The following is a 12,029-nucleotide window of genomic DNA, read 5'->3' on the forward strand; positions in this document are numbered from 1 at the left end:
TATTGCCTTTACTTTTGATCTGGGAATTTCCTAACTCTTCAATTCTGATGTTGCAATTTCACAATCATAGCAAAGTGTGACATCTGGTGTGACGCATGACAGGAAGTAATTGTGATGCACAGGAAGTGATACCCACTCATTTTTTACAACAGTTTAGGTTGATATTTCACAAGTGTAAGCATTTCGATTTCATACAATATTTCAACTTCACCTCAATTTTCTTATCTTTGGCGATGTTTGCACATATCAGTGTAGCAAAAAATATGTTCATCTTTGTTCATTAAGGTAATAGATCTGGAAATGATGTCGTCTAACCTCTAGAGTGTCTGAATTTACCATTGGCAAGGTGATGTTTATATTGCAATTTCCAATAGTAATTGCAAATGTTCCCTGGTAGAAGGTGGATCCAAAGAGACTTTCCACCTGGTGTTGGGAATTCACATCAGTGTTTCACTGGAGGCAGCAGATTCTGTGTTATGATTTTTTCAAAAATCGATGGACTATACCCCGGGTTTTGAATCTACTTTCTTGTCAGAATGCTGCTTTTTCATTACAGTGTATCCTTCATCCTGGCTTCCTTTTTCAGTCCTCAGTACATCGGCACTGTCCTATTAATTTCTGGCAATCTTACTGAATTTTGGGAATTTGAAAATTAAGAATTGTTGACATGTTCGTTACAGATTGGCATTCACAGTGTCATTTTAAAAAGAGTATATTTACCAAACTGTAAACCTCAACTTCCCTAATTCACCAAAATGTAAACCTCAACCTCTTTAATTTACTATCAGTAGTAAATTACCATGCAATTACCAGAAAAGAGCAAGCATGTCTGTGATAGAACTACAAATTAAATGTCAGCTCAGCTGGTAACATTCTCACCTTTGAGTTAAAAGGTTGTGGATTCAAGCACACTACAGATTCTAAGTTATAATCTAAGAGGACACTGTTGTAATGACTCAGGAAACCCGACTGGAAAGGAACAGTTTATTACAGAATGCAAAGTAAAATCGCTACCGTGGTGGAGTATAAACACCAGTCCTTGCCTGGGACTACAGTCCTGGGCCGGCCTTATAAAGGGCTCAGGAATTGAGTTCCAGCTGGACAGGCCACTTCTTGTTACTAGGGGAACTCATACTCAACCAACCCCACAGGGAGATCCATCAGTGTTTCCCCATGGACCTCGTGGGGGTGAATCAGATGAAATGCTAACCCAAGACCCTGTCTGTATCTGCAGGCAGACATAAAAGATCCTACTACAGTTTAAAGTTTATGTATTACCGTCGTGAGTAGGCTTACATCAAGACTGCAATGAAGTCACTCTGAAAATCCCCCAGTCGCCACACTCTGGCACCTGTTCGGATACGCTGAGGAAGAATTTAGCACGGCCAATGCACCTAACCAGCATGTCTTTCGGACTGTGGGAGGAAACTGGAGCACCCAGAGGAAACCCACGCAGATACAGGGAGAATGTGCAAACTCCACACAGGCAGTGATCCAAGCCGGGAATCGAACCGGGTCCCTGGTGCTGTGAGGCAGCAGTGCTAACCACTGTGCCACCATGCTGCCTAGCAAAACAGTATTCAAAGGAAAACAAGGAATAGTTTTCATGTCCTGGCTAACGTTTCTCCCTCTATCAATGTGACCAAAAATAGATTATCTGGTCACTGATTAATTTGCTCTTTGTGGCACCTTAACATTTGCAAATTAGCTGTTGGGTTTTCTCTCTCACTTCAAAAATAACCTGTTGGTTCTGGGGTGTATTAACATATTCTGATGTGCGACAAGGTGCTTTATAAATGGAAGTTCTTGCTTTATTTACCATTCATCAAACTTCAAAATAATTCCCACAAGTAGGAAAATTCATGATGTAGACCCCTGCCAAAAGAAGCTTATGCTATAAGAAGCAATCTTTGCTTTTAGATTTGTTATGAAGAAATGTCGGGGGCGATTTTCCCAAAACAGCCAATGGGTGGAAATATGGGAGATTTTCCCGCCCGTCTTTTGGGTGAACTTAGTTGGCTGAATTTCCGGCACTCTGTGCATCACAGAGTCCGCCCGGGGATTAATGCCAGTAGTAGGGGGTGATGCACCATCAATCGAGCAAAGACTACTTTGTATGCAAGAACAAATAGGCTTTTATTAGCAAAAGACTTGGAGCACACCCATGCCGATGAACTGGTCCAGACTGAGGCAGGGGGGTGGGGAGCAGTCGCCTTTATACCTGGACCGGGCGGGAGGGGAGGAGTCTCGGGTAGGGCCGGCAGGGATGTGTCCAGGCATGTCACATATACAGGTAATAAGCTAACAGTGGTTTACCACAGAGGGGGTGGGGCCAAATCCCGCACGATAGACCAGCAGCAGCGTGCTGAACGGGCCACTGCGCATGTGCCGATCTCCCAGTAGGAAACACTTTGACAGCTTTGACAGTTCCTTGAAAGCTTGACAGTTCTTTGACAGCTGGACAGTTCTTTGACAGCTCCTTGACTGCTTGACAGTTCCAATGAGTTTTTGCAAAAAAAGTGCATAATCATGTTCACTTCGGTACTCCAATTCTAATCTCTTGACCTTGTTTAATTTTAATCACTCCATCATTGGCAATCATGCTTTCAATTGCCCAAGTCCCAAACCTTGGAATTCCTTCCCTGAAACTCAATACTTCTGTTTATGATGCTTATTGAAACACAACACTTTGACCAAGCTTTTGGACATCTGCCCTGACATCAGTTAATGTTGCTCAGTGGCAGATTTGTTGACAGCATCCCTGTGAAGTACTGGAATGTTTTACTCCACTAAAGGTGCAACATAAATATAAACTGTTTTTGATGTGGGACATAATCACCACCAGAACATTTGACTAGCCAATGAACCCAGCTGGTCAATCGTCCAAAACTCAAAAGCAAGCCTACTAGGCTATTTTCTTTATAGCACTTTTGCATTCTGGAACATAGTCGGGGTGTTTAGTTACTAACCTGGTTTTTCTAAGGCCATTCTTCAACTATTCCCTGCAGGACAGTGCTCCAAGCTGACATATCTTGTAGTTAATGACAAGCTAATTGATGTTGCTTTTGGAAGCTTCTCTAAGTTTGTAGCTCCCTAGTTCATCTTCTTGAGGATGCCAGATCACCTCTCAACTGCCCCTGGCAAACTAGAAATGGTTAATAATTGCTGGCCAGCTGGTGACACCCATGAGGTTAGAGAATACCGCAGGAAATGATGTATCTCTCTCTTTGGCCTTTTAGTACACTTTCTAAAAGATTGCTCAGCTGTCCTTTGTTCGTTTTATGCAATCTAATGTGTTTGAAATGTGGCAGATGTGCTAAGATGCAAAATTTTTGTATGCATAGACATTGCATACAAGCTGGATGGTAAATTTAATCAAAACCTGGAAAATCTGAATCAAATTCCCAAGACATTTTTGAAAAAGAGTGAATCTTGGCATTATTAAACATGCAGCCATGTCTTCAACCCTGATTCTATTGACACCTTTTTTTCTAACTTCAAATGATCTCTTTTGAATGCTGAGAAGCTAACATTGCAATTTAGCTGGTGGCATGGTGGCACTGTGGTTAGCACTGCTGCCTCCTTACCTGGTCTGACCTACATGTGACTCCAAATCCATGGCAATGTGGTTGACTCTCAACTGCCTCAGGCCAACTAGAAATGGTCAATAATTGCTGGCCAGCCAGTGACACCCATGTCCCAAGAAGAAGAGCATGGTAGCACAGTGGTCAGCGCTGCTGCCTCACAGCGCCAGGGACCTGGGTTCGATTCCCAGCTTGGGTCACTGTCTGTGTGGAGTTTGCACATTCTCCCCGTGTCTGCGTGGGTTTCCTTCGGGTGCTCCGGTTTCCTCCCACATTCTGAAAGACGTGCTGGTTAGGTGCATTGACCCGAACAGGCGCCGGACAGTGGCGACTAGGGGAATTTCACAGTAACTTCATTGCAGTGTTCATGTAAGCTTTACTTGTGACTAAAAATAAACTTTCAAAAAAAGAATTAATGCAGTATGAAGCCAAGGACCTGGGTTCAATTCCTGGCTTGGGTTACTGTCTGTGCAGAGTCTGCACGTTCTCGCCGTGTCTGTGTGGGTTCCCTCCAGGTTCTCCGGTTTCCTCCCACAATCTGAAAGGCATGCTGGTTTAGCCATTCTAAATTCTCTCTCAGTGTACCCGAACAGGCGCCGGAGTGTGGTGACTAGGGGATTTTCAGATTAACCTCACTGCAGTGTTAATGTAAGCCTACTTGTGAGACTAATAAATAAACTTTATTGAACTTATTGTCTTGGGGTTTCTTCATCCGGGCCATTGTTTCAGGGAGATATGGAGGAAGGAGGGCATTGAGGCTGGTGTTGGGGTGAGGTGAGAATGATTGGCATACTAAATTCAACTCTGTATAATTACATTACAAACAATACATACATGGCCATCACGTGTCCATTGATAAATATGCAGTTAGCAAGCTTCATACTGCATTAGTTCTTTTCATTCATTCGTGGGACTTGGGTGTCACTGGCTGGCCAGCAATTATTAACCATTTCTAGTTGGCCAGGGGCAGTTGAGAGTCAACCACATTGCTGTGGATTTGGAGTCGCATGTAGGCCAGACCAAGTAAGGATGGCAGATTTCCTTCCCTAAAGGATGTTAGTGAACCAGATGGGTTTTTACAACAATGGTTTCATGGTCATCAGCAGATTCATTATTCCACATACTTTTTTATGTTGAATTCAAATTCCACCCTCCGTGGTGGGATTTGAACCCGGGTCAACAGAACTTTAGCTGAGTTTTTGGATTAATAGTCAAGCGATAATACCACTAGGCCATCACCTCCACTAATCACCTATTAATTCTCTTCAAATGTCGGCAAGGGACCCAACTTTCTAGCCGCACCTTAAGAGGGAGATGTATTGTGGCTGGATCAGGTATTGGGAGTTGTGCAGGAAATAGATACCCGGAAAAACAGTGAAGAATGGCACAACATATCTGAGATCGGGCTTCAAGTTTTCACACTCTGCAGTGGAGATCATGGTGAAGGAGATGGAGTGACATAACTGTATCACAATGTGAAAGGAAGGCTACTAGATACATGGTGGAAAAGCGATGGTAGCATGTAGATAGAAGCTAGAGATAGCTGTAGATAGAAATACCAGGAGTCAAGCCTTGAGGACCAAATAACAGTGTGACAAGAAATTCAGTGACCTGACCTGTGGTCAACATCAGTAATTGAACCTTCAAATGTCACATCTCAACGACTACATCACTAGCCTCACAGACTGTTCAAATCACCACTTACCAATCACAACTCAACTAATATTCTGGCTTAACTTCACCCTCACACATGTAGCACTACGGTAAGCTTCACATCTACATTTCACACCTGGCACACAATGCCAGCTATTCAACCATGACAACCACGTCACCCCAAGAAGATAGTACAACCCTCACTGACGCACTTCCTTTTCCTTTGCAGGACAAGATGGCACAGAATGTGCAGAGCAGGGACTAACCTGAGGGAACAGAGATCTTAATCTCCAACAAGAAGATAGTTCTGGCTTTTACTGGAACTGGAATAGCCATTAGTGAGGCTTTGATCAGCAACATGAAACAATGTAGCTATATATATCTTGTGACAAAGGCAATCCTCAATTTGATAATGAAGTGTTTGCAGTATGCAGCAGACTAGAACTAATCTTGACGTAACATTTGCTGAACACTCCAGGGCTTCTCCAGAACAGTCCAAGCAGTGGAAGTGTTTCATAACGCCAATGGCATGCTGTATCAAACTTTGTGTGGTTGCATGGCTTTTGTGTGCTGTGAACAGGTGGTACATTGGAGTCATGAACTGTATCTCTTGTCACCCATTAACCATCCTCTTGTTTGCCATGCTAGTCACTTGCAGATAGCATATGGACTGCTGTCAGAATGAAGGCATTGGTCTGCATGATGTGCTCCCTATGACCGCACACTAGTTGGGGATTGAGGGAGTTTCTGTCCCGTTTTGGCAGGGTTCACATGCAGTATTGCAAAGCGATGTGAGTCAATGGCACTGCACCGTACTTTACATCTGCTTTTTCATCCCATTAGGGACCTAGTTTTTTTGCCTATCATCCTTAACATACAACCAACATTTGAACTTTTCAGTACCTTTTCTTGCACATTACAATGATAGAAATTCGTAAATCTATCACCCAACTAGCCATTCTGGACAACTGCCTTTAAGTGAGGCTCTGTTGCATGTGTCATGAGCATTGTCACTACCACCATGCAGCCCTGGTCGATCTACTGTACGCTATTCCTCTGAACCTTCATTACAGAACACATGAGTATTTGAGGTATAAAGAGACTCATCTACTTCTGTCAACCGCTTAGAGTCTGAAATTTTGCAACTCATTCTGATTAACAGTCTGATTACCATGTTTCACCATCGTGACCATACCAAGTTCTCTCCACTGTATGCTTCTCTCTTTATAAGACACCAAATCTCCTGAATTAAAGGGCAGCACGGTGGCACAGCGGTTAGCACAGCTGCCTCAAAGTGCCAGGGACCCCGGGTTCAATTCCAGCCTTGGGTCACTGTCTGTGTCGATTTTGCACATTCTCCCCATGTCTGCATGGGTTTCCTCCGGGGGTGCGGGTTAGATTGATTGGCCATGCTAAATTGCCCCTTAGTGCTCGGGGGATTAGCAGGATGAATACATGGGGTTGCAGGAATAGGACATAGGTGGGATTGTTGTTGGTGCAAGCTCGATGGGCTGAATGGCCTCCTTCTGCACTGTAGGGACTCTTTAGAAACTTTGTCTTAGATTGTCTTATATGTTGCTTCAATTTTCTTTGAGATGTCAGCCTTGATGAGAGCCCATTTCCCTGCATGTAACATATAGCTATATGACTTACTCCACCTAACTTACATGGAATTATACAATTCAATTTAATGACTTCAATGTGTTGTCATCACCAAGCTTAAAGCAAATGGTTTTTAAAATTTTCCTTAACCTTACATCGATCCTCACCACTTACTGAATCAAGATAACATTTTAGCCAATCCGTTCCACATAGTGTTGAAGTACAAATGCTATCGAGTTAAAAGAGGCTGTGACTAACATATTTATCACCGGACTAAAACTCCTTTCTGACCAGAATAAATTGCTTAGATTCACCATCACCTTCCACCCCTTCCGTAGAAACCCTCTTCATTATGTGTCATTTTAAGGACCTTGCCTTGCTGCTTTGTGCAGTTTACTAAATCAAGATACATCTATTCACTATTCCGAGTGGCACCCCTGGGATTCATTCACCTGTTATTACTGTTCCACCTTTGTCTTCTGCTGGATCAGGTATGCTAAAGCTGCTTTCATCCTTATTGTGCTTGAATTCAATCCTTCCATTGTACTGACGTTTGCATTGAGTCCTCTCTTCTTTGTGTCATATGAAGTAATGGCCGGAACTCTACCATCCTGCCTGCCACGGAATCGGCGCGGGCGAGGGTCCAACAACGGAAATCTCCATTGACCTTGGGTGGGGATTTCCAGTCTCGCACGAGTGAGGCCGTAAAATCCCACCCATAGAGTCTTACAGCACAGAAAGAGGCCCTTCGGCCCATTGTGTCTGCATCGACCATCAAGCACCCATCTATTCTCACCCCATTTTCCAGCACTTGGTCCATAACCTTGTATGCTAAGGCATTCAAATGCTCATCTAAATGTTTCTTAAATGTTGTGAGGGTTCCCACCTCTGCCACTCTTTCAGGCAGCGAATTCCAGATTCCCAGCACCTCAAATTTTGTTTCCTCAAATCTCCTCTCTCTTACCTTAAATCTATGCCTCCTGGTTATTAACCCCTCTGCTAAGGGGAAATGTTTCTTTCTATCTGCCTTATTTATGTCCCTCATAATTTTGTAAACCTCAATCAGGTCTCCCCACAGCCTTCACTGCTCCAAGGAAAACAATCCCAGCCTAACCAGCCTCTCATCCACAGAACCATAGAATCCCTACAGTGCAGAAAGAGGCCATTCGGCCCATTGAGTCTGCACAGACTCTCCATAACAGCATCTTACCCAGGCTCTCCCCTCTGTCCTATCCCTGCAACCCTGCGCATTTACCATGGCTAACCCCCCTAACCTACACATCTTGGGACACTAAGGGGCAATTTAGCATGACCAATCCACTTAACCTGCACATCTTTGGACTGTGGGAGGAAACCGGAGCGCCCGGAGGAAGCCCATGCAGACACGGGGAGAATGTATAAACTGCACACAGACAGTCACCTGAGGTCAGAATTGAACCCAGGTCCCTGGCGCCAGAATTGAACCCAGGTCCCTGGCGCTGTGAGGCAGCAGTGGTAACCACTGTGCCACCATGTCGCCCTCATCATAGCCGAAACACTTCAGTCCAGGCAATATCCTGGTGAATCCTTTCTGCAGCCTTTCTAGAGCAATCACATCCTTCCTGGCAATCAGAGCTGCATATGACCTAACGAACATTTTATACAGCTCCATCATAATATCCCTGCGCTTAGATTCTCTGCCTTGCTAATAAAGGCAAGTACCCCATATGCCTTCTTAACCACCTTATCTACCTGTCCTGCTGCCTTCAGGGATCTTTGGACATACACCCTAAGACCCCTCTGGTCCTCCGTACTTCTTGGCGTCCTACCATTCATTGAGTATGTCCTTCCATTGTTAGTCCTCCCAAAATGCATCACCCCATATTTTTCAGAGTTAAATTCCATTTGCCACTGTTCTGTCCATCTGACCAGTCCGTCTATATCATCCTATACTCTAAGGCTTTCCTCCTCGCTATTTCCCACACCACCAATTTTCATGTCATCTGTGAACTTACTGATCATACCTCCCACACGCACATCTGGATCATTAATGTACACTACAAACAGCAAGCAACACAGCACCGATCCCTGCCATACACCACTGGAAATAGGTTTCCTGTCACAAAAACAACCTTTGACCATCACCCTCTGCCACCTGCTACTCAGCCAATTTTGGATCCAGTTTGCCAAATAAGATTTGATTTATTATTGTCACATGTATTGGGATACAATGAAAAGTATTGTTTCTTGAAAGCTATATAGACAAAGCATACCATACATAGAATACATAGGGGAGAAGGAAAGGAGAGAGTGCAGAATATAGTGAAGGAGTTAGAGTACAGTTTTAAAAGCATAGAATGAGTGTAAAAGATGGAATTAGAGGATATGCTGGGGACAGCTCGCAAGAGGCCACCTCACTCCAACGCCATCTTAGAGTCATGGTCTGGATCTGATGGGCTCTTACTTTCTTGGTCAGTCTCCCATGTGAGACCTTGTCAAAAGCCTTACTGAAGTCCATGTAGATTATGTCAACAGCACTGCCCTCACCCACACACTTAGCCACCTCCTCAAAAAATGCAAACAAATTTGTTAGACATTCAATCAAATTTGTTAGATTGTAGAATGTACCATTACATTAGTTCCATGTGGGCAAAAAAAAACAACATTTTGCCCAAGAATTCTTTCAAGGCAGCAAACATCTGATCCAACAGGGTCTCTCTCTCTGAGAATTGAAAACCAGTTAGAATCAGCAGGCTGTCCCTATGAGACACCTTTATGACATTCAGCAATTTAAAACCTAACACCGATTCAAGGATTCCCAAATTGAATTTTGTCAATTTTTTTTAAACAATCTGCTAATGTCCATGATATATTCTTCCATGAAATGGCCATCAGTTTTCTGAAATCAAACATTTAACAGATCATCTTTCTTGCTGATTTCAGCCAAGGACATTATAGAAGATCTAAACCTTCCTCAGTGTCTAATTGTTGAACATCCATCTTACAAAATGCTTTATTTCTGGTTTAAGGGTGGCACAGTGGTTAGCACTGCTGCCTCACAGTGCCAGGAACCCGGGTTCAATTCCGGCCTCGGGTCACTGTCTGTGTGGACTTTGCATGTTCTCCCTGTGTTTGCCTGGGTTTCCTCCGGGCGCTCAGGCTTCTTCCCACAGTACAAAGATGTGCAGGTTAGGTTGGTTGGCCATGATAAATTGCCCCTTAATGTCAGGGGGACTAGGTGGGTAAATATGTGGGGTTATGGGGATAGGACAGGACTGGGTGGGATTGTTGTCGGTGCAGGCTCGATGGGCCAAATGGCCTCCTTCTGCACTGTAGATTCAACGATTCTGATTTACTTCTTGTAGGAAGTGAACAACACTGAGACACACCCTTGGGCGGAATTTAGTTTAGGCCTATCAAGAGCTACTTTAAGGCCTCATCCTACCATGCTGATCTACCAGAGGGAAAGGTGGGCCATACACTGACCAGGTATACGCCAGTGAACCTACCTGCGGGCTAGGGGTGGGGGGTCCTGTTCAAAAACCTTGAGCCCAGTGGAGGGTCCTGCAAGAAGACTCCACCCGCCCTGCATGCTGAGCCCCTTTGCCCCACCTGGCCAAGTGCCTACCTTCCTGATGAGGTTTCCTCACTTAATTGGGTTTCATGGCCTCCATTGTTGCTCTTCCACCTATTCCTCCCCTGGGCCACTACCCTCAGGGTGCTGCTAGATTTGCAGGGCTGCTGACCCTCTGATTAGCCAGCAGCTCCTGGGGGGTGAGATCCTCATCTTGAAGGCCACAAGAACCTCAATGGCAAACAGTTAAATGTCTGATTCGGATCTAATCCCATTGTGAACCTCAGAAGTGGCCACAAGGAGGTTACCACCAGTCTCCGGCCAGTAGATGGGACTACCACCATGGCCCACAAATTCAAGCCTTTGTTTCTCTTTGGTAAAGATGTGAACACATACCTACTTCATCCTTCCTCTAGTCATGAAAACCAGGGTGACATGGTGGCACAGTTGTTAGCACTGCTGCCTCACAGCGCCAGGGACCTGGGTTCAATTCCCAGGTTGGCTGACTGTCTGTGTGGAGTTTGCACATTCTCCCTGTGTCTGTGTGGGTTTCCTCCCACAGTCCAAAGATGTGCACATTCGCTGGATTGGCCATGCTGAATTGGCCCTTAGTGTCCCAAGATGTGTAGGTTAGATGGATTAGCAATGGTAAATATGTGGGGTTATGGGGATAGGGGAAGGGGAAGAGGGCCTGGCTAAGGTACAGAGAGTTGGTGCAGACTCAATAGGCCGAATAGCCTCCTTCTGCACCATAGGTATTCAATGATTTAACATCTGAGATCATTGAAGAGTAATCAGACCCCCAAAATTTACTTGCTGTCTGGCATTTTCCACAATAGTTACAAGGATTTTAGCTTTCCATCTGAAAAGTGTTTTCTTAGTTATCAACTTTCACCGTTAGAAAAACAGTCTCTGCTACCACGATGTATTCCAGATAATCAGTCGGTGAAAAATAGAACTAGAACCAATCATTACATACTTTTACAAGCATTTATTTATAGAGTTATATATTACAAGCCACCTAACCTAAAACCACAGTTTCAGAAATAAAAACATGAAAATGCTGGAAATACTCAGCAGGTCAGACAGAGAGAGAGAGAGAGAGACAGAGTTAACATTTCAGGTCATGAGGACCCTTCATCAGCTCAGAAAGGTTAACTCTGTTTCTCTCCATGTAAACTGCCTGACTTGCTGAGTATTTCCAGCATTTTCATAGAATAGAATCATGGAATCCCTATAGTGCAGCCATTCAGCCCATTCAGCTTTCACCAACAACAATCCCACCCAGGCCCTATCCCTGTGACACCATGTATTTTACCCTACTAGTCCTTCTGACACTAAGGGGCAATTTAATATGGCCAAACAACCTAACCCGCACATCTTTGGAGTGCAGGAGGAAAGCGGAGCACCCAGAGGAAACCCACAAAGACGCGGGGAGAATGTGCAAACTCCTAATGTCTAATGTGTAATTTTCACCGTGTTAGTGCTATAAAGTTGCTTGTGACAAATGGAAGAGCGAATCATTCAGCATTCACTTTCCCGCAGTCTGCGACTGAGTGGATTCGGCAGTGTGTGAGATATGTCAGAGAGAATTTCAAAATAAAGCACTGCTGCCTCACAGCACCAGGGACCCGGGT

Source organism: Mustelus asterias, chromosome 11 (genome assembly GCF_964213995.1).
Source record: "Mustelus asterias chromosome 11, sMusAst1.hap1.1, whole genome shotgun sequence".
Lineage (NCBI taxonomy): Eukaryota > Metazoa > Chordata > Chondrichthyes > Carcharhiniformes > Triakidae > Mustelus > Mustelus asterias.